Raw genomic sequence first — 24,223 nt, 5'->3', positions numbered from 1 at the left:
ACAGCTTTTAAATTTTAAAACATATTAATAACTTAGATTATAGCTCTGATAGAAATTATTTATAAATGGCTTTTAAGTGAAAATCTAACTTTTTCTCAGAGTTGCAAAGCTAAGTTCTGCTTTTTCACAGGGCACAGATAACCATCTCCCCTATGCCAGATAGTTTTTGTTGTCATAGAACCAAAAATGAAATACTGTATGGAGTTACATGACACTGTTCTAAATATCAATAATCATCCTATACCTAAATTAATCAACATCCTAGAGACCCTGAAATAGCAAAAAATTTACTTATTTAATGACTACTGAGTGTCAGTTCCTAAATGAAGATGAATTACCTGAATAGATTTTTTAAAATTATTGATAATAAGTTTTCTTGCTAAAGAAGAAAAGTCAATCCTAGGGAAAATTGTGAAATAAGGCAAAGTTGTTATTCTTGATCTTCAAGACTCTCTCCACACCCTCAGTCCTTGCCACCCTTGATTCCCTGCTTCAGCTTTCCCAGGTGTCCATTCTCCTTTCTAATGCTCTGTAACTTCTGTAAACCTCTACACAGAACCTCACTCCATCTCTGACTAAGGCAGTTCTCTCAATTGTTCAAAATTACTCCTGCCTCTTACTCTCTACTTTAGAAAGAAAGAAATAATACTTCTCAAAGTATGGTTTCTACCGACTATATTATAACCATCGGGATGCTTTTCTAAAACACAGATTCTTGGGCCACCCCCAGTCCAAATGAATCAGAATATGTACATATGAAACCCCAGAAGTCTACACTTAAACATGTGTCCAGGGTGATTATTATTCATAGTGAAGTTTGATGGCCACTGCTTGTACACATACAGTCAAAACTTCACTCTCCTACAGCAAGTAATCTCATCTAATTTCTAGTAAGAAGCAAGTGGTCAAATTATTTCACACTAACATTGTTATCGACCCTATGAGGTTCTTACAAATAGCATACTAATCACAGTACTAAAATGAAAGTATGCTTTCATGCATCTTTGGATAGAATGGAAGTCTTTCAGTTACTCCATAAATTGCAATGAGCAAATCGCTATTTCACTCCTGGTAGGACAGGCTGTATCCAACAAGGAAAGGCATGAAAGTAGTGCAGTGAACATTTCTAAAGAACCTATCATATGTCAAGGTGAAAAAATATGATGATGCCACAATCCTTGCCTCACGAATCTTACAGCTTAGTAGAGAAGGCAGATCCATAAAGATTTAATTTCAATCTAATAGTATAATAAGAAATGTATGTCAAGCAAGGGAAGGGGCACTTGACACAATTTAGGAAGTTGTCATAGGCTTTCTTTGAAGAAATGGTATCTCAGAAGAGCCTGGAAGAGAAACAGAATGCCAGGTCAGGGAGTACAGTAAAACCTTGGTTTGCAAGTAACTTGTCCAGCAAGTATTCTGCAAGACGAGCAAACATTTCTAATAAATTTTAACTTGATAAAGAGCAGTGTCTTGCAATACAAGTAGTACGTGATGCTGAATGTCACATGATCATAACTGAGCCAACGCTTCTTCTCTCTCTCTCTCTTGTTGTGGAATTGTGGGTGATCATCTCCCATGCTCAGATGCTTGGTCTCAGGCCATGGTGTTTGGCAGAAATCAGTGATTTTTCAGAACATTAGAAGGTGCCCACAACTGGAACTAGTGTATTTTTTGTCACTTCAAAGGACCTATAGAAGGTCCTTTGCTTTTCCGTACAAGAGTAACCTTAGGGATACTTTACTTCATTCTAGGTCAGGTTGCCTGCAGACATAGACCCTTTCCTCTGCTGCCTTATTGCCAGTTACATTAAATACAATATATGACAAGAGTTTATTAATACTGTACTGTAGTCAACATCCATGCAAACGTATGCAATGGCCTCCATGCAGGAAAAGGTGGAAAAGAAAGGCGGTAAGAAGATGATTACAGTGGAAGTTAAGGAAATCATTGAGCAGTACAAATGAGGTATGTGAGTGGCTAAAATTGCAAGATTTTATAAGAAGTCTACATCTGCATCTCGTCTACAGAGGAAGAGGAGAAAAAGATGGAGGAATCCCTCACTTCAAATGAGATTAGGGAAATGTGTAAAATGTGGGGAACGGTGCAAAATTTTGTAGAAAAGCACCACCCAAATAAAGTTGGAGCAGTGCGAGCGATGAACCTGTTTAATGACAATGTAATGTCACATTTCCGTGAAATCCTCTAAAGGAGGCAAGAGCAAGTGTCATTGGATAGGCTCCTTGTTAAAGCTGCACGAAAAGAAAAAGACTCCATTGAAGCAATAGATAGCACTGATCTGTTAGTGATAGTGAAAGTTGTCCTACATAATAACCCTCCTCTCTCGTCTCCCTCACACCAGCCATGAAGGTTTTCAAAGGTAAGCACAGGTTAACTTGTTTATTTTTCTTTACATTTTGTATTTTCTTTATTATTTTGTATTATATTATGGTATTATAATAATTTTTATGTAAATACTTTTGGGTTGTGAAACGAATTACCTGGATTTCCATTATTTCTTATGGGGAAATTCGCTTTGATACATAAGCACTTTGGATTACAAGCATGTTTCCAGAATGAATTATACTCACAAACTAAGGTTTTACTGGAATTTGTTTATCTGTGTGAAGAACAAACAGGAACAAAATATGAAAGAGCCACTTAATACAGAAAATGTGTGGTGGGGATGAAGAAGTTGAGGTCGGGGAGGCAGGTAGGGTAAAGTCAGAGTGGATCCAGTTCCATGAGACTCTAAATTTTACTGATCTCACTCCTCCTGGCAGTACTAAAATAAATTTCAAGTACATATATAAATTTATTTTTAAATTATATGTAACCATTGTATTAATAAATTATGTACATCATATAGAAATATACAGAGAAATTTGAAAGTCTGCATGAAGATAAAATCAACCATACTAAAAGTTTTTTATTTTGTGGGGAAAATGTACTTTATGTCTTACGTTCCCATTTTATTATTACTTCTCAAAAATACAGAGCAAGGGTGCTGGCATCAATATGTATATTAAATATTAATAGGTCCGAATTGCTTTCTTATTTTCTAGATAAAAGTACATATAAGGAGTTATTCTACTATATCCTCCTTCATTCTAGTGGATTTGCACTCTCTCCAAGACAGAGAAACTAGATTATGTAAGCTATTGCAATAACTTAAATGAGAAATGACCAAGGTGTGAACTAAAGCCATGATGTAGTAAGGATGAAAATAAATAAGCTTACTGGCGAAATACCCATGAAATAAAATCAACAGGAATTATAACTAGATGAGAGAGAGATTAGTGAATGTAAAGACTCTAGAACTGTACTTTACAGTAGCCACACATGGTCATTGGGCCCTAGTGACTAGTTTCAGTTCAGGTGTTCAAGAAGTGTAAAATGCAACCTAGATTTTGAGAACTTAGTATCAAAAACAAAAACAAAAACCTCGTAACTGTTTTAAGATTTATCATATATTGAAATAATATTATGTTGAATACATTAGGTTAAATAAAATTGGTTTTTAGTATTCATTCCACTGTTTCAGTTTATTTAAAAAAGTTTTTTCAATGTTTATCATTTTTTGAGAGATAGACACACAGCGTGAGTTGGGGAGGGGCAGAGAGAGAAGGAGACACAGAATCTGAGGCAGGCTCCAGGCTCTGAGCTGTCAGCACAGAGACTGGCACGGGCTTCCAACTCATGAACCATGAGATATGACCTGAGCTGAAGTTAGACACTTAACTGACTTAACCACCCAGGCACCCCTCATTTTATTTTTTAATGTGGCTGTCAGAAAAGTTTAAATTACAAATGTGGTTTACATTATATTTTTATTGGACGTTGTGCGGTTCTAAAATGATTTTGAAACTCTTGGGGCTACCAACCTATAAGGAACAGAGGAGAAGAGCCAAGTGTTGGAAAGTAGAGGAGTTGAGGATAAATTCAGCCAAGGTCATGTTGAATTTGATGTACCTATAGAAAACACACATAGAAGGGACCCGACCTCTGAAGCAAAATGGCAATGTTAGGAGTAGAAATGAAGACTTCCAAGTCCTACATCTGGATATAAATACAGATATATAGATATAGACATAGATAGATGATATAGATATAGGCAGATATAGATAGATACAGATATGTCAGTTAAAACTTTGAGTGAAATAGCAGTGGCTCACAGTGGAATCCTGGAGAAATACCAACATTTAAGAAGAGGTCAGAAAAGAGCCTGAAAAGGAATGTCAGAGAAATAATAGCAATAAGGTCATGGAGGCCAAAGGCAAGGAGAACTTCAAGGACAGTGTAGTTGGAAGTGTCAAATTCAACACAGAGAGGGATGTGTAAAGTGCAATGCAGACATCATGGTGTCTTCAGCCATGCCGGTTGCAGTGCTGTGACAGGATAAATCAGAGTTCATTGGATTGAAAGGTAAATGGGAAGTAAAAAATGGAGACAATAATTGAAAAGATCTCTGTCCAGAGGAGGATGAAAGACAGTTAAAATCAGACACAGGAGCAAAGGAGGTGGTGGCATTGTTGCTGCTGCTGCTATTTTATTGTTGTTTTGGATTCTTTTTTTTTTTTTTTTAAGGATAGTCAAGTACTGAGCATATTTATTGGTTGAAGAGAAATAACAGTACAGAATAAGAGATTGGTGATATAAAAAAAATAATATAAAGAAGAGGAATGAAGCATAAAGAGTACAGAAAGGGACTGTCCTTGAACAGAAATGGGACTACCTCATCTTGTGAACCTGGAGAGGTTGGGAGAGTAAGGGCAGATGTGCGTCCTTTGTGAGGAAAAGGGTAGAAAGTTTGGGAAGGTTATATTTGATCTTCCCATTTCTCTTGATAAGAGCAGAGACTAAATTATCTGTAGGAGAGTGAGGGTGAGAAGTTGGAAAGAAGGCTTAATGAGAGCATGAAACAATTCCTCAGTAATTGAAAGAGAGTGAACATAACAAGAGTTAGTAAAATATGGCTGACAAAACACAGCACTACAGAATTCATAAAAGATAACATAGGAGAAAAAATCTAGATGATTTTGGGTATAGTGATGCCTTTCTAGATACAGCACCAAAGACATAACCCATGAAGTAAATAACTGATAAGTTGAAATCATTAAAATTAAAAAACATCTGCTCTGTAAAAGACAATTTCAAGAGAATTAGAAGGCAAGTCACGGATTGGGAGAAAATATTTGCAAAAAACCTATGTGATAAAGGACAGTTATCTAAAATATACAAAACTCAAATATTAAAACTCAATAATAAGAAAACACACAATCTGATTAAAAAATGGGCCAAAGACTTTAATAGATGCCTCATACAAATGGCAAATAAGCATACAGAAAGATCCTCCATATCGTATGCCATCAGGGAAATGCAAATTCAAACAATGAGATACCACTACACACCTAATAAAAATGCCCCAAATCCAGAAAACTAACAACCACAAATGCAGGATGTGGAACACCAGGAACTCCCATACCTTTGCTGGCAGGAATGCAAAATGGTACAGCCACTTTGGAAGACAGTTTGGCAGTCTCTTATGAAACTAAATATATTCTTACCATGTGATCCAGAAATCGTGATCCTTAGTATTCACCAAAAGGAGTTAAAAACTTATGGACACACATGCATGTTTATAGCAGCTTTGTTCACAATTGCCAAAATTTGGAAGTAAATGAGATGTCCTTCAGTAGATGAGTGGATAAACACACCATGGTACATCTAGATCGTGGAATCTTATTCAGCACTAAAAAGAATGAGGTATCATGCCATGAAAAGACATAAAGGAAATCGAGATGCGTTTTACTAGGTAAAATAAGCCAATCTAAAAAAGCTATAGACACTGGTAGGAATTTTCCCAAGGGATACAGGAGTGCTGATGCATGGGGGCACTTGTATCCCAATGTTTATAGCAGCACTTTCAACAACAGCCAAATTATGGAAAGAGCCTAAATGTCCATCAACTGATGAATGGATAAAGAAATTGTGGTTTATATACACAATGGAGTACTATGTGGCAATGAGAAAGAATGAAATCTGGCCTTTTGTAGCAACGTGGATGGAAGTGGAGAGTGTTATGCTAAGTGAAATAAGTCATCCAGAGAAAGACAGACACCATATGTTTTTACTCTTATGTGGATCCTGAGAAACTTAACAGAAGACCATGGCAGGGTGAGGGGGAAGGAAAAAAAAGGTTAGAGAGGGGGGAGCCAAACCATAAGAGACTCTTAAAGACTGAGAATAAATTGAGGGTTGATGGGAGGTGGGAGGGAGGGGAAAGAGGGTGATGGGCACTGAGGAGGGCACCTGTTGGGATGAGCACTGGGTGTTGAGTGGAAACCAATTTGACAACAAATTTCATATTTAAAAAAAACATGTTAAAAAATAAAATAATAAAATAAATTAAAAGGCTATAGAGTATATGATTTCAACAATGGAATATTCTAGAAAAGGCAAAACTATGGAGACAATAAAAAAAATCAGCTATTGTCAGGGATGAGGGTAAGGGTGGGGGAAGTGATGAATAGGCAGAGCACAGAGGATTTTTAGGGTTAAAACGAATTTGTGTGCTATTATAATGAAGGATATATATATCATTATACCTTTTTCCAAACCCATACAATGTACAACTCTGAGAGTGAACCCTAAGGTAACTATGTATGTTGCGTGAGGATGTACATTCATCCCTGGTTAAAAAAAAAAAAATCTGATGAGTTATATGGTAATAGGGGAGGCTACGGATACGTGGAGGCAGAGGGTGTATGAAGAATCTCTGTACCTTGACTCCATTTTGTTGTAAACCTAAAAGTTCTCTAAAAACACAAATTCTTGGGGCACCTGGGTGGCTCAGCCAATTAGGCATCCGACTCTTGATTTTGGCTCAAGCTGTGGTCTCATGGTTTGTGAGTTTGGGCCCCACATCAGGCTCTGCACTGACAGTGCAGAGCCTACTTGGGATCCTCACTCTCTCCCCTCTCTCTCTCTCTCTCTCTGCACCAGTATCCCACTCACTCTCACTCTGAGAATAAATAAACTTAAAAAAATTAAAACAAATAAAAAATAAATAAACATTAAAAATTTTAAAAATAAAAATAAAAAAATAAATTCTTTAAAACAAATGGTGGAAAGCTGAGAATGAAGGCCATAGATTGCAGGGATACAATGTGCATAGTTTTATTATCATCGCCAGCAGTGCTCTACACACTAGAAGTACAAAAAGAGAAGATAAATGGAAATTGATCTAGCGTTCTGAATTTCTAGGTCCACGTGATCTAAGTACATGGGTGTAAAGATGCTGAAGATTTGGGCAAAGGACTACTTCAGGTGATCATCCATTCAATCCAGCCCAGGCAGAGAAATGAGACCAGGAGGGGCCTAATAGAAAGGTAGAAAATGGAAAGATGAAGAGACTGGAGATGCTAAGGAGGTTTAAAAAAATGTGCACACCATGTAAGTGAAGACACGAATGGAGTTTTGGGGATTTAAGATGATGTGAAGTAATAACTGGCCTGATCCTACTGGCACCATTGGATTAATCTCTCAAGGATGCACCACTATTTCTAGAAGTGCTGAATGTTATAGCTAAATAGGATACTTAGAAAACATGATTTGGTCCAGTGGATATATTCAATTGTGCTATATGGATATTATGAGTTACTAATCACAGTTAAAATGAAATTTGCAAAGAATTGACAAAAATAATTAGATATTACATTCTATGAAATGACAGTCATTGCATTGCAATAGGCTTTCTCATTTGGAGAAAAAAAAAGAGAGAATGACAGCTAGCATGTTGTGAATGCACATGGCCCACATCCCTTCACAGGCACCCATGGAAGTGTGTCAGTACCGAATGCTGTCAGCAAGTTAAGTTGCTGTCATAAAATATTTAAGAAGCTCTGGCCCACTTCCAGCCCTTTCTGGAAAAGGAAGCATATTTGCCACAAATGGGCTTTTTGTCTTCCCAATGACAGTTCAAAATAAGAATCAAGGAAAGGCAATTCCTAAAGTACTCTTTCACAAAAGAATTGAGGGGTGAGAGAAATCACGAAATCAAGGTAAAGCAGCAGAAAAAGATAGGAAAAGGCAAGCATTCAGGAAAAATGGTCAGAATATAAGAGGTAAGAATGTGAGAGGAAATTAAAAGAACAAGACAAAGGAAAATATGGGAGAAAAAGAAGACAAAGACTAAATAAAATAATAACATTTGAACCGAATGACAAGACAAATGGGGTTGATTGTAGATTATTTTCATAGAGAAAGATACGTTAATTTTGCATTCAAATTTAAAATTACAAAAAAAAATCTACCAACATTCGGTAGAGTAACCATTTTCAGCCTCTTGGTGTTTGAACATCAAATTCTGTTTTGAGCGTCCAAGTAAACAAGAGCAAGAAGGCTCATAATTACATGACTAGAAGGGACCTTCAGAGCTGAAAGGGCGTGTTCATATTTGTAAGGCTTGAATTCAACCATTTAAAAAAATTGTTGCCATAAAATATCACCCAAGCTCCTTTTGCCAAACACAGAAACTGTGAAAGCAACTGCAAGACCAGCAATGGGGAGAGAAGAACAGCCCAGGCCCTCTCTTAGCGGCAAGCCTACTCTAGAGAGTTCCTACTCTAGCCAGTCCCCTCCATGCTATAAGAACTCAGGCTTTGTCAGGGATGGCAAAACTTATATGTCAGGAATGAGTTCGGACCTCAGCATCTGGCCAGCACCCTGGATCATAAAATTAATACACATACAAGGAATAAAATTATGGGGAGAAAAAAAAAGTACATGTGGAAAACTTCTAATGTGGCCAAGGCTTTGGGCCTTGAACTTTTGTGAGCAGGGCGTTTTAACCTTGGCCTTGGCTTATGGTAAACCATACAAGTTTTTCTCAGCTCTGCAGCTGGCTTTTAACTGTTGCAGCCTAAGAAAAGTTTGCATATCATCAACTGCTCCATATTTTGATGTTGGCTGATTATAAAAGCTTATATATAGGCTTTACCCACAGAGGAGTAGCTGCTTCTGTAAGGGTAGTGTATATACACCGCCGGGCCTATCTGGGTAAATGCTTCACAAACACATGGGCCCAGCAAAGGCACAGGCCAGGCCAGTTGCTCAGCTGGCTGGAAGAGATGTGCCTTTGCAAGCACAGGCATCTTCAGGATATAGTCTTCTTGAATTTGGCTGGCAAAGATTTTTCTAAGCAGGTGTGCCTGAGGCAAGGATTCAATATTAGGGAAAAGAGTCTTTCTGCATATAGGCCCTAGTAGGCCTCAAGAGGGAGAATTCAATTTACTACTTCTAAACTGTAAGGCAGCTGAGGCCCATGTGTATCACAGAGCCCTCTTGAGGTTCTAGCTTTAATTTACCAGGTTCAGGCCCCAGGTGGGAGGTAGGAAGTGTTCAATGAGCTTCCCTCAATGCCATTCTTTATCTGAGGTCAGGGCAAACTGTAGAGAACTAACCTTGACTCGTGTGGCTTATTTACAGACTCAAGGGTCACCCTTCATGGCAGCACAAGTTCACAAGCCTGCTCTGGATTAATTATACAGGCATGAGAAAGTCTCCTTACAAGGCCAGGGCTTTGAGATCAAGAAATGATGTAACAAGAGGCAGGAAGGGAAACACAAAGGCATAGGAAAAATTCTGAGATTTTGAATACACTGCACAGTAGAGGGAGGGAACTCAACTAAGACCTGGGGACTAGGGTTGCCACCACTGCGGAGTCCTGAACACTGCAACAGACAGCAATGTTTCAGTGCCCTTTTCTCAGACTACGTGCACAGATGGCTTTGCGCTTGGTGGCTAAGTGCACAGTGGCAAGAATAACTTCTTAGGGAGAGAATCTACCCCCAGTAAATTTATAGGTTCACAAACAACTAGAAAAAAACTGTTTGACAGCCTGGTAGGGCTGAAACCAGAAAGGTTTCCTCTGTCTACCCTCTCTCTTCCCGATACCCCTAAATGTCTGTTGTAGTCAATGGCCACAGCTACAAAAGGGTACAGGAAGTAGTAATCAAAACAGTATGATACTGGAACAAAAATAGACACACAGATCAGTGGAATAGAAGAGAGCCCAGAAATAAACCAATACTTTTATGATCAATTAATCTACGACAAAGAAGGAAGAATACCAATTGGAAAAAGACAGTCTCTTCAAAAAACGGTATTGGGAAAACTAGACAGCAACATACAAAAGAATGAAACTGGACCACTTTCTCAAACCATATGCAAAAATAAACTCAAAGACCGGGGTGCCTGGGTGGTTCAGTCAGTTAAGCCTCCAACTTAGGCCCAGGTCATGACCTCGGGGTTCATAAATTCAAGCCCCGCATCAGGCTCTGCGCTGACAGCTCAGAGCCTGGAGCCTGCTTCAGATTCTGTGTCTCCCTTTCTCTCTGCCTTTCCCCTGTTTACTCTCTCTCTCTCTCTCTCTCTCTCTCTCTCTCAAAAATAAATATTTAAAAAATGAATTAAAGACCAAAATGTAAGACCTGAAACCATAAAAATCCCAGAAGATAGCACAGGTAGTAATTTCTCTAACATTAGCCATAGCAACATTTTTCTAGGTATGTCTCCTAAGCCAAGGGAAACAAAAGCAAAAATAAGCTATTGGGACTACGCCAAAATCAAAAAGCTTCTGCACAGCAAAAGAAACAATCAACAAAACAAGACAACCTGCTGAATGGGAGAAGATATTTGCAAATGGTATATCTGATAAGAGGTTAGTATTCAAAATTATATATTTTGAACTTACACCACAATACCAAAAACCACAGATAATCCCATTAAAAATGGGCAGAAGACATGAACCTTCAAATGGCCAACAGACACGTGCAAAGATGCTCAATATCACTCATCACCAGGGAAATGCAAATCAGAACCAAAATGAGCTATCACTTCACACCTGTCAGAATGGCTCAAATCAAATATTAAAGAAACAAGTGTTGGTGATAACGTGGAGAAAAAGGAAATCTCATGCACTGTTGGTAGGAATGCAAACTCATGCAACCACTGTGACAGTATGGAGGTTCCACAAAAAATTTAAAGTAGAATTACTGTATGGTCAAATAATTGCACTACTGGGTGCAAAACTAACAAAAACGCAAATTAAAACAAAAACACTAATTCAAAAAGATATACACTCTGTATGTTTATAGCATCATTATTTATAATAGCCAAAATATGGAAGCAATTCAAGTGTCCACTCATACATGAATGGATAAAGAAGATGTGGTGTGTGTATATACACACACACACACACACACACACACACACACACACACACAAAGAAATATTGCCGAGTCATAAAAAAGAATGAAATCTTGTCATTTGCAACAAGATGGATGAATCTAGAAGGATAAATGCTAAGTGAAATAAGTCAGTCAGAGAAAGACAAATATCACATGATTTCACTCATCTGTGGTAATTGAGAAACAAAAGAACAAAAAAAATAGAGAGAGGAGAAAACAACAACAGACTCTTAACTATAGAGAACAAACTAGTGGTTACCAGAGCGGACAGGGAGGATGGGTGAAATAGGTGATGGGGATTGAGAGTATAATTATCATGAACCACTATCACTGAATAATATGTAGAGTTGTTGAATCACTATATTGTACATCTCAAACTGATATAACACATTATGTTAATGATACTGAAATAAAAAATATGAAGTACTTAGCAGCTTCAAACCAAAAAGAAAAGAAAGGGTAGAGGAACATAAATATAGCCTGGGATAACTGCTTTAGACCAAGGAATCTATTTGTCTTAATAAATCTGGTTGATTTGGAGCTAGTGCTGTGATTATCTTTCATGGCCCACCTTTGCTCTATCTCTGAAGTAAGGGCCACAAGAGATGATTTCAGCTTCAGAAGTCCAGTAAGAACAACCTATTTTTGTGGAGGCTGGCTCAGAGTGTAGCTTCTGGAGGAACCCCAACTCCACTGAGGCAAGACCCTCCTAGCCTGAAGCCCAGAGAGCATGCACTGGGGATGTACTTGAACTTGATGTTCCACAAGTCCCTTAGACTTTACAAACTCTTGCAGTGATGTAATCTGTGGACTTTAATTTCTGACAACTTCATAGCAGGAGCGAGTTCATATTTGCATTAAGGACATGTCTATTTTGTTGATATTTTATTACTGAGTGTTAATACATTATAATACATTAAGATGCTATATGATCACTGCAGAATCTCTATAGGCTACAATATGACTGGATGTAATTTGAAACAGAAAACAAGATGAGGAAGAAACATTTAAGTACACACTGGTCCCGGATTGAATTTTACTGATGTACTGTTTTGACCCATTTCAGAGCCTTCTATCCACTAGAGGTGCTTGGAGGACGCCAAAGGAGTCATGGTTAGTGTGGGAGGACTGGCTTTAAGAAGCAGGAGCAGGACTAGTAGACTGTTGATCTCTTCCCACAAAGGGGGCTAGCCACACTCCTGGTTAACCACTGACCTACCCCTTTAACCCAATGGAACAGAAGATGAAGAAAGCTAAAGAGTACTGCAGAGTAGGGGGTGGGGTGGCATTCCTGTTGTCTACTCACTCATCTCCGTCCCCCCCCCCCCACACACACAGGAGTAAAGTGACTTCTCAGATTGCTTAATCTAGGAGGCCAAATAGGGAAGTGTAGTCAGGACTGTTCTCTCTCCCATTGTCTCCCCTATTCATCTTGGGAGCTAACCTGCCCACAGACAACACACACCTAAGAGAGAAAAAGAAGGGGCTTATGCTTGTAGTTTTAAGAGGAAGTTTAAGTCAGGAACCATGTTCAAAGGTCTTTCTCACCTAAGACACTCCATAAGTCAGTCAACTGGTATTTACTGAATACCTTTGATGGCCCAGGCACTGTGCTATGTGCCCTGCCCCCATGATCACAAATGAGGACCACCGTGACTATGCCCAGATGTGTCTTACCATGGGCTGACAATGTAACAAACTGATTTTCACATCCGGTGAACTAATCTCATGACTGGGATAAAGAAGCTGTGAAACAAGCAAATAAGGTGGAGCATATTGAAAGAATAATCAAACTGAGACATGAAATTATCAAATATTTTATGATAAATTGTTTAGTGACATTTGTATGTTTGGATGTTCCTTTCATGGTTTTAACTTTCTAGGAAATCAGAACAGCATTTCACAAGTATCTAAAATAGGCAAAATTAGGAATACAATTTGACTCCATTTCTTGGAACTCCAGGATAATAACAATAATAACATTTACTAAACACAGCCAGGCACTGTGCTAAAAGTATCATGCTTATTATTTCTTTTAATCCACAGAATAATCCTTTGAGGAAGGTAGTATTTTCCTTATACGACTGATGAGGAAACTGCACTCAGGCTCCTGTTTTACTGCCAAGCCCCTCCTTGTAGCCAACAGGCCTTCCTCACAGGAGCTTAGGCACTATTGTCTATTTTGCTCCACTTGATTCAGCCTCTTAATGTTTGCATAAAAGAAAGTCTCTCTGGTGGTCTGATCTCAGAGCCCCAGGCTTTAACCCACAACATATACAGGGATGTTGACTGGCAGTATTGTTTCTAACAGCAGGCAAACGGAAACAACCTATTTGCCTAAATTGAAACTGGCTACTAGAGTATGATATAAACATCTGACGTTAAACTGAGGGAACTGGGCAAAATGGGTGGAGGGGAATGGGAGATATATGCTTCCAGTTATGGAATGGATAAGTCCTGGGAATAAAAGTTGCAGCATTGGGAGTATAGTCAATGATACTGTAATAACAATGTAATAGGACAGATGGTAGCATAATGTATAAACTTGTCAAATCACTAAGCTGTACACCTAAAAGCAATGTAATATTGTGTGACGACTATACTAAAAAAAAAAAATATATAGGAATAGGGTCAAGGTCAAAGGTTCAGTCCCTATTTCAACCAATGGCTTCATCATTCTGTTCTGTGGTTGCAGAATGTACCCAACCCTGGTTAGTCACATTACAAAATAATAATATTTTGTAGTCACATTACAAAATAAAAATAATATATATATAGTATATGTAGTACACACACATATATATACTGTATATATAGTATATAGTATTATACTATATATACTATATAATAATATATAGTAATTATAGTAATAGCAATAATTTTTGCACTTACTCTAGGTGTTAATTAAAACCAGATAAGATGATATTTGAAGTTTTTCTATCCTCCATTGTTTTAGGAATTTAATAAATTCTCAAGGTTTCTTATGGTTAAAAAAAAATAAGCTGAGCAAAAACACTGAATGCAAGACACGAGAAAATAGTTTCGCCAAAGAGTGCTCATATGAGACAGGACTCTATATAGTCATACTGTTCAGGATTGTCTTCAGGCTCCAACACCTGCTGGCCAGGTAACATTGTGCGAATCTCTGCCTCAACTTCCTCACATGTAACATGGGATTATAATAACAACTGTAACACAGTTTTTGTGAGAATTATGAGTTAACAAATGTAAAGGACTTAGATCAGTACCTACTAATATTATTATATGTGTATTATTTCATTTATATTTTTTAATGTAAGGACAGAAAAAAGACTTATATATACCATATGTTAACTGTGATTGAAAATTAGTGGTAAGATATAAAGTTATATTTATTTCCTCCTTCAGTCTTCCTATATTCTCCATTTGTTCCTACAGTATTCATGCTATTAAAAATGCAAGTTGCAGCGGTGCCTGGGTGGCTCAGTCAGTTAAGTGTCCAGTTCTCCATTTTGGCTCAAGTCATGATCTCACACTTTCGTGGGTTCGAGTCCCACATTGGGCTCTGTGCTGGCAGCACGAAGTGTGCTTGGGATTCTCTTTCTTCCTCTTTCTCTCTGCTCCTCCCCGCTTCCACTGTCTCTGTCTCTCTCAAAATAAATACACTTAAACAAATATATTAAAGATGCAAGCTGCCATCACATGTTGCTTGCTTAAAAGAGGCAATTTCTTGAGATTCCCTTTAATGTTGGAAAACTGAGGCAGATGATAAACAAGTGCGTAGTGAAATAACTATAGCACAACTTAAAAAGAAGTAATTCTGGAATATTATATGGGAAATCACCATGATGAAGGAAGCTTGACTATTTTAAATAAGGAGCTGATTTGATTGACTAAGAACGTATTAGTAGTGTACAATAAAACTGATTGAAAATAAGGAAATGTCATTTAATATCTGTATCAAATCCCTCTTTTATATGAAGATAAAGGTGCCAAAAAGATAATGACTTTCTGGTTTCTCTGTAAAATCCAACCTTTACCTAACAAAACTGGCATGAGTTTGAATTTTAACCACGTAAAAAAAAAATCTTTTTTTAAGTTAACCTGAACTCCAAGTTATTGTTTTATGAAATAAGCTCACAAAGATAACCTTGACGATCCCCCTTTCCATTTTGTTTCTGGACCCCCCAAACCTACAAGGACTACTTCTACGGTGCCTCCATTGGATGGCCTCCATGAATCTTCCATTCATCTCACCCCATTAAAACACCTTAAACTTCTTCTCACTGAGTCTCACTTCCAGAACATTAGCCTTTGCTCACATAACGACTGCATTTTTCATGCCTTTGTGGCTCAGCATGCTACTGTACCTTCTTGATTCTCAAAATTACTCATGAAGAATTTCTTCTCTTCTCATCATATCCCTGAATTTTCTCAGTTGCCTGTTTATGCATTGTTTCTGCAACATGCACTACTATTTCTGAAGAGTTCACTAAGAATCAGCTGTTTATTCTCAGAGTTTACTTACCTAAACAGAGCTCTACAAGATCTAAGCCATTAACCATGATGAAAATCAGGGCACTACTTTTTTCACTTTTTTCCTGCGTATTTTTTCCATGTGCAGAGCCTCCTTTGAAGTTAATAGGAGCCCTCCATGTGGAAAAGATTCCAAATGATACAAAACAGAATGGGAACTAAGCTCGTCATGTATTTCTCCCATTCAAGGACAAAAATATACACACATAAAGGAAAAGATACCTCATAATTAGCAAGGTCTGAGTAGAATTAGGGATATTTTACTAAAAATAATTCAGAGAGCTTCTTTAAGAGAGAAAAGAAGAAATCACCTTAGTAAATATTGGGTCATTTAATAGAAAGTTACTGAGTAATTTATATGTGTCAGCACACTGGAAATATAAGGATAAACCCACCCCCAATACAAAAATAAAAATAGGCACAGTCCCTGAACTTCATGGAGCTTATACAAAAATGGGAGAATAGACACTAAGCGAAGACTCGCACGGGCACATGTACAATCACAGCTGTTATTGGTGCTGCCAGGAATTGGTTCAGTACTTTAAGAGCCCTGACCTTCACGGGGTATGCGAGGAGATGAACTTGAAAATTTTAAAACTTACACTAAAATCTGAAGAGTTTGGGGTGGGAGCATGGGATCAGGTGGCCACAGCACAGAAAGCAAGAGCGGGCCCTTGCAAAACAAGCCTGGAAAGGAGGCAGACCATGCATGGTTGTGTGATTTATGTGAAGAGATTTGGTCTTTATTCTGAGAGGAACGGGAAGCCTTTGAAGTGTTTCAAGTAGGGCAGCAACATAAGATTTGCATCATGAAAATTTCCCTTCTAGCTCTGGTTTGGCGAAGAGATTAGAGCGAGGAGAAAGGAGGCAGGGAAAGTGGATAGAATCCTAAGTTCTAGACAATGGTAACTTTGATGACAGTGGCAGAAATGGGCATAAAGACAAGTGGGCAGATTTGAGGAATACATAAGAGGAAAAGGCAATGTGACAATGATAAACTGGAGATGGAAGATGAAAGAGAATAAGGTGTCAAGGGAGAGAATAAGGTGTCGAGGACGACACCCAAGGTTTAAGTTTCTGAAACTGGACAGCCTATGGAGGCAGGTTCACTGAGAGAGAGTAAAAGAGCCATCTTTATGGAGGGAATAAGTCATGGGTTCAGTGTGGGCATGTCAAAATGTGAACATGTAAAATAAACCATTTGCTATAGAGAAGTCTTGATCAGATACACAGAGTTGTAATTGTTGACTGTGGGTGTGATTGAAGCTATAGGTATGAAAAAATGGCATAAAGTGTAAGTTTGAGTAAGAAAAGAAGAAGACCCTGGACTGAGGCTTGAGGAAAACCAACATGTAAAGTCTGGGAGGGGAAGATGAACCCACAAAGGAGACATGAGTGGCTAGAAGCTGGGAGAACAAAATAGGGGATACTGCACCCACAGAAATCAAATGAATGATTTAATATGACAAATGGATGGAAAAGGTCAAATGCCACTGTGAGAGAAAGTGAGATTCAAAATTTTAAAAATACTCAGAAAATACCCCCCAAAATTGATTTGGGTAACATGGAGGTTACTGAAGAGATAATACTCAAAATATTTAACAACCAGTATGGGATCATCCTGACCAATGTGAAAAGGTGTGGGGGTCACAGTGCTGGAGCAGAACACTGCAGACCTCCTTCTGTACCTGATCTTTGCCTCTAATTTCTAAATAAAGAGGAAAGTTGGGGGATTCTGAGAAAGAAGCCTCAGTGTCTCTGATAATAGACAGGCACTTGGGGGAGCAAGCAGCGAAATAACTGGTATAAAAGCTTTCAATATTTGAACAACCACTGTGGTTCCACTAATAAACACATGCTGGCTGCACAACCTTACCCAGAATTGTTTGTGTGGCTTGGGGGAGAGGGGAAGCTGCCAGACTGAAATGCATGAGTGATGGAGTAGAAAGTCTCCCAGGCAACCCTGATTTCATATTGATAAATCATACCTTTACAACATCTTCTAAATGCAGAAAAACATTGTTCCAAAATTAAAAAAAAAAAGAATTGTCCAATGAAGAAAACATTATCAAAGAGATATATTAAAAAGCTCCTGGTGGGGTGCCTAGGTGGCTCAGTCGGTTAAGCGTCTGACTTCAGCGCAGGTCATGATCTCACAGTTCATGAGTTCAAGCTCCACGTTGGGCTCTGTGCTGACAGCTCAGAGCTTGGAGCCTGCTTTGGATTCTGTGTCTCCCTCTCTCTCTGCCCCGCCCCTGCCCTCCTCTGGCTCTCTTTCTTTCTCTCAAAAATAAATAATAAAACATTTTTTAAAATTACAAAAAAAAAAAAAAAAAACCACGTCCTGGAAATTTTCTCATGAAGAGAAGCAACAAGATGGATTTTATTCAATCAGTCAGGCCAAAGTGTTCTGAAGAACAAAGCCCCTGACACACTGCCTTATACAAAACAGCCATTCAAAAAGTGTTAGCTATTATTATAATAAGATTATAAAAAAATATGCCAGAGAGTGATAGGTAGAAGTATAACAATTCCTGGGTAATATAACACTCTAAGAAAAAGAAATCAAGGGGTGCCTGGGTGGCTCAGTTGGTTAAGCATCTGACTCTTGATTTTGGCTCAGGTCATGATCTCATGGTCTGTGGGATCGAGCCCCTCATTGGGCTCCATGCTGACAGTATGGAATCCTGCTTGGGATTCTCTCTCTCCTCTCTCTCTGCCCCTCCCCTGATTTCATGCTCTCTCTCTCCCTCAAAATAAATACACTTTAAGAGAAAAATAAAAAGCAGTCAATCTATGATACTATTTTAGTGAATAATTAAGTTCTATTAGAATCTCTTCCTTCCCTGGACATTTATTTTGTTCATTATCTGAATTTAGCACTTATAGCATCTTGTCTTGAATTACTTGCGATCGTGTTTACCTTGCTTCCATTTTCCCAATTAGATTACAGCTTGGCTGAAAGCATGGATGTTCTGGGTTTGCGTGTCAATTCTGCTGTCTACTAGCTGCATGGACCTGGGCCACGTACTTACTCTAACAAATCATTTTTTTTTCATCTGAAAGTTGGAGCTAAGAGTCCTAACTCAAGTAGGTACTGTGAGTACTGGATGAATATACATAAAGCAATCAGTAGAATGTCTGGGATCTGATAAATGTTCAATAAATGGTAGATATCATTGTGAAGTAGAGATTATCACTGGCCTGACCCCCAGAATTCAGGAAACTTCTAAGTAGAAGCTTCAACCTCACCTTTTAGAAACTAACTAACTGCTATAATCGAAAAAGAAATATTTGAGGATGACGCCTGTGCAGATGAATCAGGAGGTGCCAGAAGTGCCCAACAGTTATTTCAGACTCATTATAATAAAATCCCCCTCTGGATGTTCATCCCAAACCCTAATAAAAAGACCCTGCTTTCCCCTGTTGGGGGAGTCATGGCTTTGGCCATGATTCCCCATGATTACCTTGTTTGTAGAATTAAAGTAATCTTGGGAGGTAACTCCACCTCATATAGTCTATGTCTATATCTATAGTTCACCAAGGAGAACACCCACTTTGGTTGACCCAGTAACATAATTTTGCTTTATGCTCCTTTGGAATACTTATACTTTCCTCAGATCATAGGTTAGTTAATAAATCATTGGTACAATAGCTCTAAACCAGGGGCAAACCCAACACCAAGGGCTTTTTGTAAACACATAACAGGTAGACAGTGCAGTCTGGGAGACATCTACTAAATAAAAGTCAAGAATGATAAATGAAGAGCTCTTCCATCTAAAATGATGATAGCACCTGCTGGAGTCTAAATACAATCCATAATTGGGTGATTAGCTCTAAATGTTAATCAAATTTAAATCATGCATTATTTTTCTGGTGGCATATTTAGGTGGGAAACTTGAATGGTCATTCTAGGCAAGCCTGAAGTGACAACTGTGAGTAACAACTACATTCTTAAGATCCATTTTCCCCCTCAGGATGACAAAAAGTGATGTTTAAAATTAATGAGCAGTTTGGGGGCGCCTAGGTGGCTTAGTTGGTTAAGTGTCTGACTTTGGCTCAAGTCATGATCTCATCGTCTGTGGGTTCAAGCCCCGCATCGGGCTCTGTGCTGACAGCTCAGAGCCTGGAGCCTGCTTTGGATTCTGTGGCCCCCCTCTCTGCCCCTCTCCTGCTCATGGTCTGTCTCGCTCTGTCTCTCAAAAATAAATAAATTTAGCAAAAAATTAAAATTAATGAGTTTTGATATATTCTACATGTTCTCTTCTGCATGTCAACCTCACCATTTATAAGTCATTATTTTATAGGTAATTTACATCCCTGACCATTTACTTCTAGATTTTAAAACATGTAACTTTTTCTTTCATTCAACAGTTATTTTTTGGACACCTATAATGAGCAGTCTCTAAGTGAGACACAGAGAATTTAGCAAAGAAAATGGCAACTACAGCCCCTGATCTCAGGTTTTAAGGGCAAGTGAGGGAGAAGATTAAACAAAGAAAAGTACAGACACTGGGTGAGAAAAATACATGTTCTTATGGAAACATATAGGAGAGAACTGAAAATAGTGCCGAAGTCAGGGAAGTTACTCCTAAGGGAGCGATGTTTAAACTAAGGAAAATAAGAAGATATTATTCAGGCAAAAAATGGAAAAGATGTTCCAAGTACAGAAAAAAAGCACATCTAAAGCCCCACCTGGGATAGAGTCAGAACCACTGAGGGCACTGACTGAAGGTCACTGTTGCTGCAGCACAGAATTCGGGAATGCTAGTGGCAAGAGAAGGAGCTAGAAGTAGTCAAGGGATAGAAAAATGGATGCTAAAGTTTGGACTTTATCCTAAAAGTAAAGAAAAAGTACTTTTGAGTGGTTGTAAGCAAGGGTGTGACATATTCAGATTTTTTTTGTTTGCACCAAAACAAAACAAAACAAAGCAAAACAACATCTGATGTTTTACTCGTTTGTCATTTCAGCAAAAAGTTTTAGGAGAGTGTTGGATTCTGGTTAAAGTGTTTTAATTATAATTATTTGTGGATTTTAATTAACTCATATTATTCCTGATCTCCTTAAACATGGCAAATTGAAAATTGGCTGTAACTGAAGATACTCTGTGAGAGAACTTAATAAAGTGAGTTTCATCTAACAGATGAAATCCTGATTTCTACTGAAAACCAAAGAACATATAAGTAACAGGCATTTTGATTTCTGATGGGAAATGGAGAGGCCCTGGTAAATATCAGTCATCCAGAGCAGCTATTTTGCTTAATCCCGTAAACTAGTTGCAGATGTTGGCTCAAACAACTAGGCTTTGCATGTGTAATTTAAAAATTGTCTCATATTTCTAAACCTGACTCCGTATGCACCGGAAATCAGTGACATGAATTATGAACTTCAGGAAGAGGAGAAGTACAAGAAATACCAGAAGTGATAGGAGATAATATTCGGAGCAGTGGTCGAGCTATGTGCACAGGATAACTGAAGGATGACACGGTTCCTTCCTCTAGGACGTGGATCCTGCAACAAGGCATTTGAAAATGAAACCCTGCAAGTGGATGTACCAAACAAGAGGAAGTCATTTATAGATAGTTGAGTTCTCAAAAACAAATCCTCCTTTTCCTTTCCCCTCCTCCTCTTTACAGCAGGTCAACAGGAAGACCAGAGTTGCTGGAGAAGTTAAAAACTTTCGAAGAGAAAAAAACTGAGAATACAAATGTATGCTAACACTTCCTTACCTTAATTAAGAAGATCATTTTTAGTAGACTGGGGCAGGAAACAAGAAAGTGAGTTACTATTATACTAAGGTTTTATTTATGTTAGTGCTTACTCATAAAAGACATTTATGAAAAGTCAATAAGGACTTGAATTAAAACTTAGAAAGGAGCTGGCGGTGGTAGAAGTCCATATATAAAGATTTCATATTGCATTGTAGACCAAGAATAACCATAGGTATTAGAAATTACTTAAATTATGATGACGACATCATTTCAGATTCATATTTGCATTTCCCAAGCTCATTTTTATTTATGTACACTCTTCCCAAGCAGTGCTCCGTTCAGGCAATAGAAAAGGCAGTGCATCAAAAAATCTACCCACAGGAATAATCCATCATGCACTAAGAGTGTAAATAACCTCACCAGAGTCAGGACGAAAACTTCGGCCAATTATTTGGTGAGGCAAACGCACAGTGCAAAGCTTCAAGGAATTCAGATTCATTTATGAAACTAGGACACTCATTTCGTGAAGAGGGAACATTCACCCTGTAGAATTCAGCCTAACAGAATTCCCTACTAAGGAGAGGAATGGATTGGTTATTGAGTCAAAAAGATTTCATAGGAACCTTAGGGGTAAGACATTTTATTTCTTAGTTTTGCTAAGATTCTATATGTTTACAATTTGGTTAAGAGACCACCGCTGAAAAGTCTTACATAATTATATACTTATATAATTAGGAAATATATACTACTAAACAAATAAACCACATTGATCTTTCCAGGAGTTTTCAGATAAATCTGAGCCCAGCATTAAGTCTTTCAAGCTGTTAGGACCACTGCAATTAAATCACAAGGATGAAAGAGTGTATTAGGAATTACTATTAATTTTCTTAGGTGAGAAAATAGTGGTTTGGACATAAAGCAGAATGACTTTTTCTTAAGAAAGGTGGGGGCTGGAGTATTTGGAGATGAATTGTCATGATGCCTGCCACTTACTTACAAATAGTACACACACACACACACACACACACACACACACACACACACACACAGATACAGCAAACATGACCAAGAGTTAACCTCTGCTAAATCTAGATAGTAAGTATATATGGACATTCACAGAACTATCCTTCTAGCTCTTCTGTATATTTGGCAAATTTCATAATGTCATGTCAGAGTAAAGACCCAGCCCTATCATTTGCAATGAAGTAACCTTAAGAAAGTCACTTTAAGACTGCGACTCTACGTTCTTCATCAATCAATAGGGACAATGATAACCAAACTTTCATAAAGCTCTTGAAAGTATTCAACAAGAATACTTTGGTATTTCAACATAGAAACCTTGGTTTTAATGCTTGGCCCCTAAAAGCACTCAATAGATGCTAAACATTAGCATCATTAGAAGACACTGAACTGAAACACCTCCTGGTCTTTAAACAAACAGACAAACAAACAAAGTTATGCCACATTAGTGTTTAGAATTGCTCTGGCCTTTCACATAATACAAACTAACATGAGAGACCAATGTATGCTATTAAACCTATGTCCACTGACTTTAAAGATGAAATTTCAATATTAAAAAAAATTACAATCACCATACAAACTACTCCCAAGGGAAAGTTAATATGATTCCACAGAAGCTTTAAGAGACCTGCTCATTGAAATGTCTGGAGAGAGAAGAAAAGGAGGGAATCCATAAAGGGATAAGGGATTTACGGCAAGTAGAATTTTGAACTGACATGTATAGCTATAATCTGGGAAATCTGAGACCCTAAGATCAGAAGATATATACTTTTTAAAAAATATAATTTATTGTCAAATTGACTTACATAAAATACCCAGTGCTCATCCCAGCAAGTGCCCTCCTCAATACTCATCACCCATTTTCCCTCTCCCTCAACACCCCCCATCCACCCTCAGTTTGTTCTTTGTATTTAAGGGTCTCTTGTGGGTTGCCTCCCCCTCTCTCTGTTTGTAACTACTTTTTCCCCTTCCCTTTCTCCATGGTCTTCTGTTAAGTTTCTCAAGATCCACATATGAGTGAAAACATATGATGTCTGTCTTTCTCTGACTGATTAATTTCACTCAGCATACCTTCCAGTTCCATCCATGTTGCCGCAAATGGCATGATTTCATTCTTTCTCATTGCCAAGTAATATTCCAAAGAACCACATCTTCTTTATCCATTCATCTACTTTTTTGAGAAAAAAGTAAAATTGTTCTCACATAGGATTATCCCATGACAAAATAACATTTAAAAAAAATTACAATAAAATGTCCCAGCAATTTACACTAATGCTGGGATTAATGCTCTGACATTTAGGTAGCTTGACAACAAGGTTCAAGATAAAGCAAGTCTGTACTGATGCCTAGAAAGGAGCCCACAGGCTGATCACAGATCCTCCTGTATCTAAACTGACATGGTCAACATCAGCTTTCTTTCCTAGGAGCATTCTCAGCATTCCTCAGCATTCTCTTGGTGAAATATCTTGAGAATGTAAGGATGTCTCTGTATTTTGAGGATCTTGGGCTAAACACTAACTAAGGAAAAGTTCTATAATGTTATTGCACTGAGTATGAAAAGATTCATGCTTCAGGGACAGAAACTACAATTTGTCTTGGTCATGGTGAATTGGGAGCATACTTATGTTGAGCAGATTTGATTTCAATATGGGAGGCAATGAACAAAAACAACAAAAGAGCTCTATTGGAAATATATACAAAAATTTCTCAACTTCTTTTTCTAT

At 38.0% G+C, this 24,223-nt stretch overlaps 1 protein-coding gene across 4 annotated transcripts in view; it reads right to left on the bottom strand.

Annotated features, from left to right (window-relative positions):
- DNM3 (dynamin 3) overlaps window positions 1–24,223 on the bottom strand; it is a 551,444-nt gene that overhangs the window by 257,078 nt on the left and 270,143 nt on the right. The window lies entirely within an intron of this gene.

The sequence above is a fragment of the Lynx canadensis genome, chromosome F1 (genome assembly GCF_007474595.2).
Source record: "Lynx canadensis isolate LIC74 chromosome F1, mLynCan4.pri.v2, whole genome shotgun sequence".
Classification (NCBI taxonomy): Eukaryota; Metazoa; Chordata; class Mammalia; order Carnivora; family Felidae; genus Lynx; species Lynx canadensis.
Note: the sequence above shows the minus strand (reverse complement) of the source record. Positions and strands in the feature narration are given on the sequence as shown.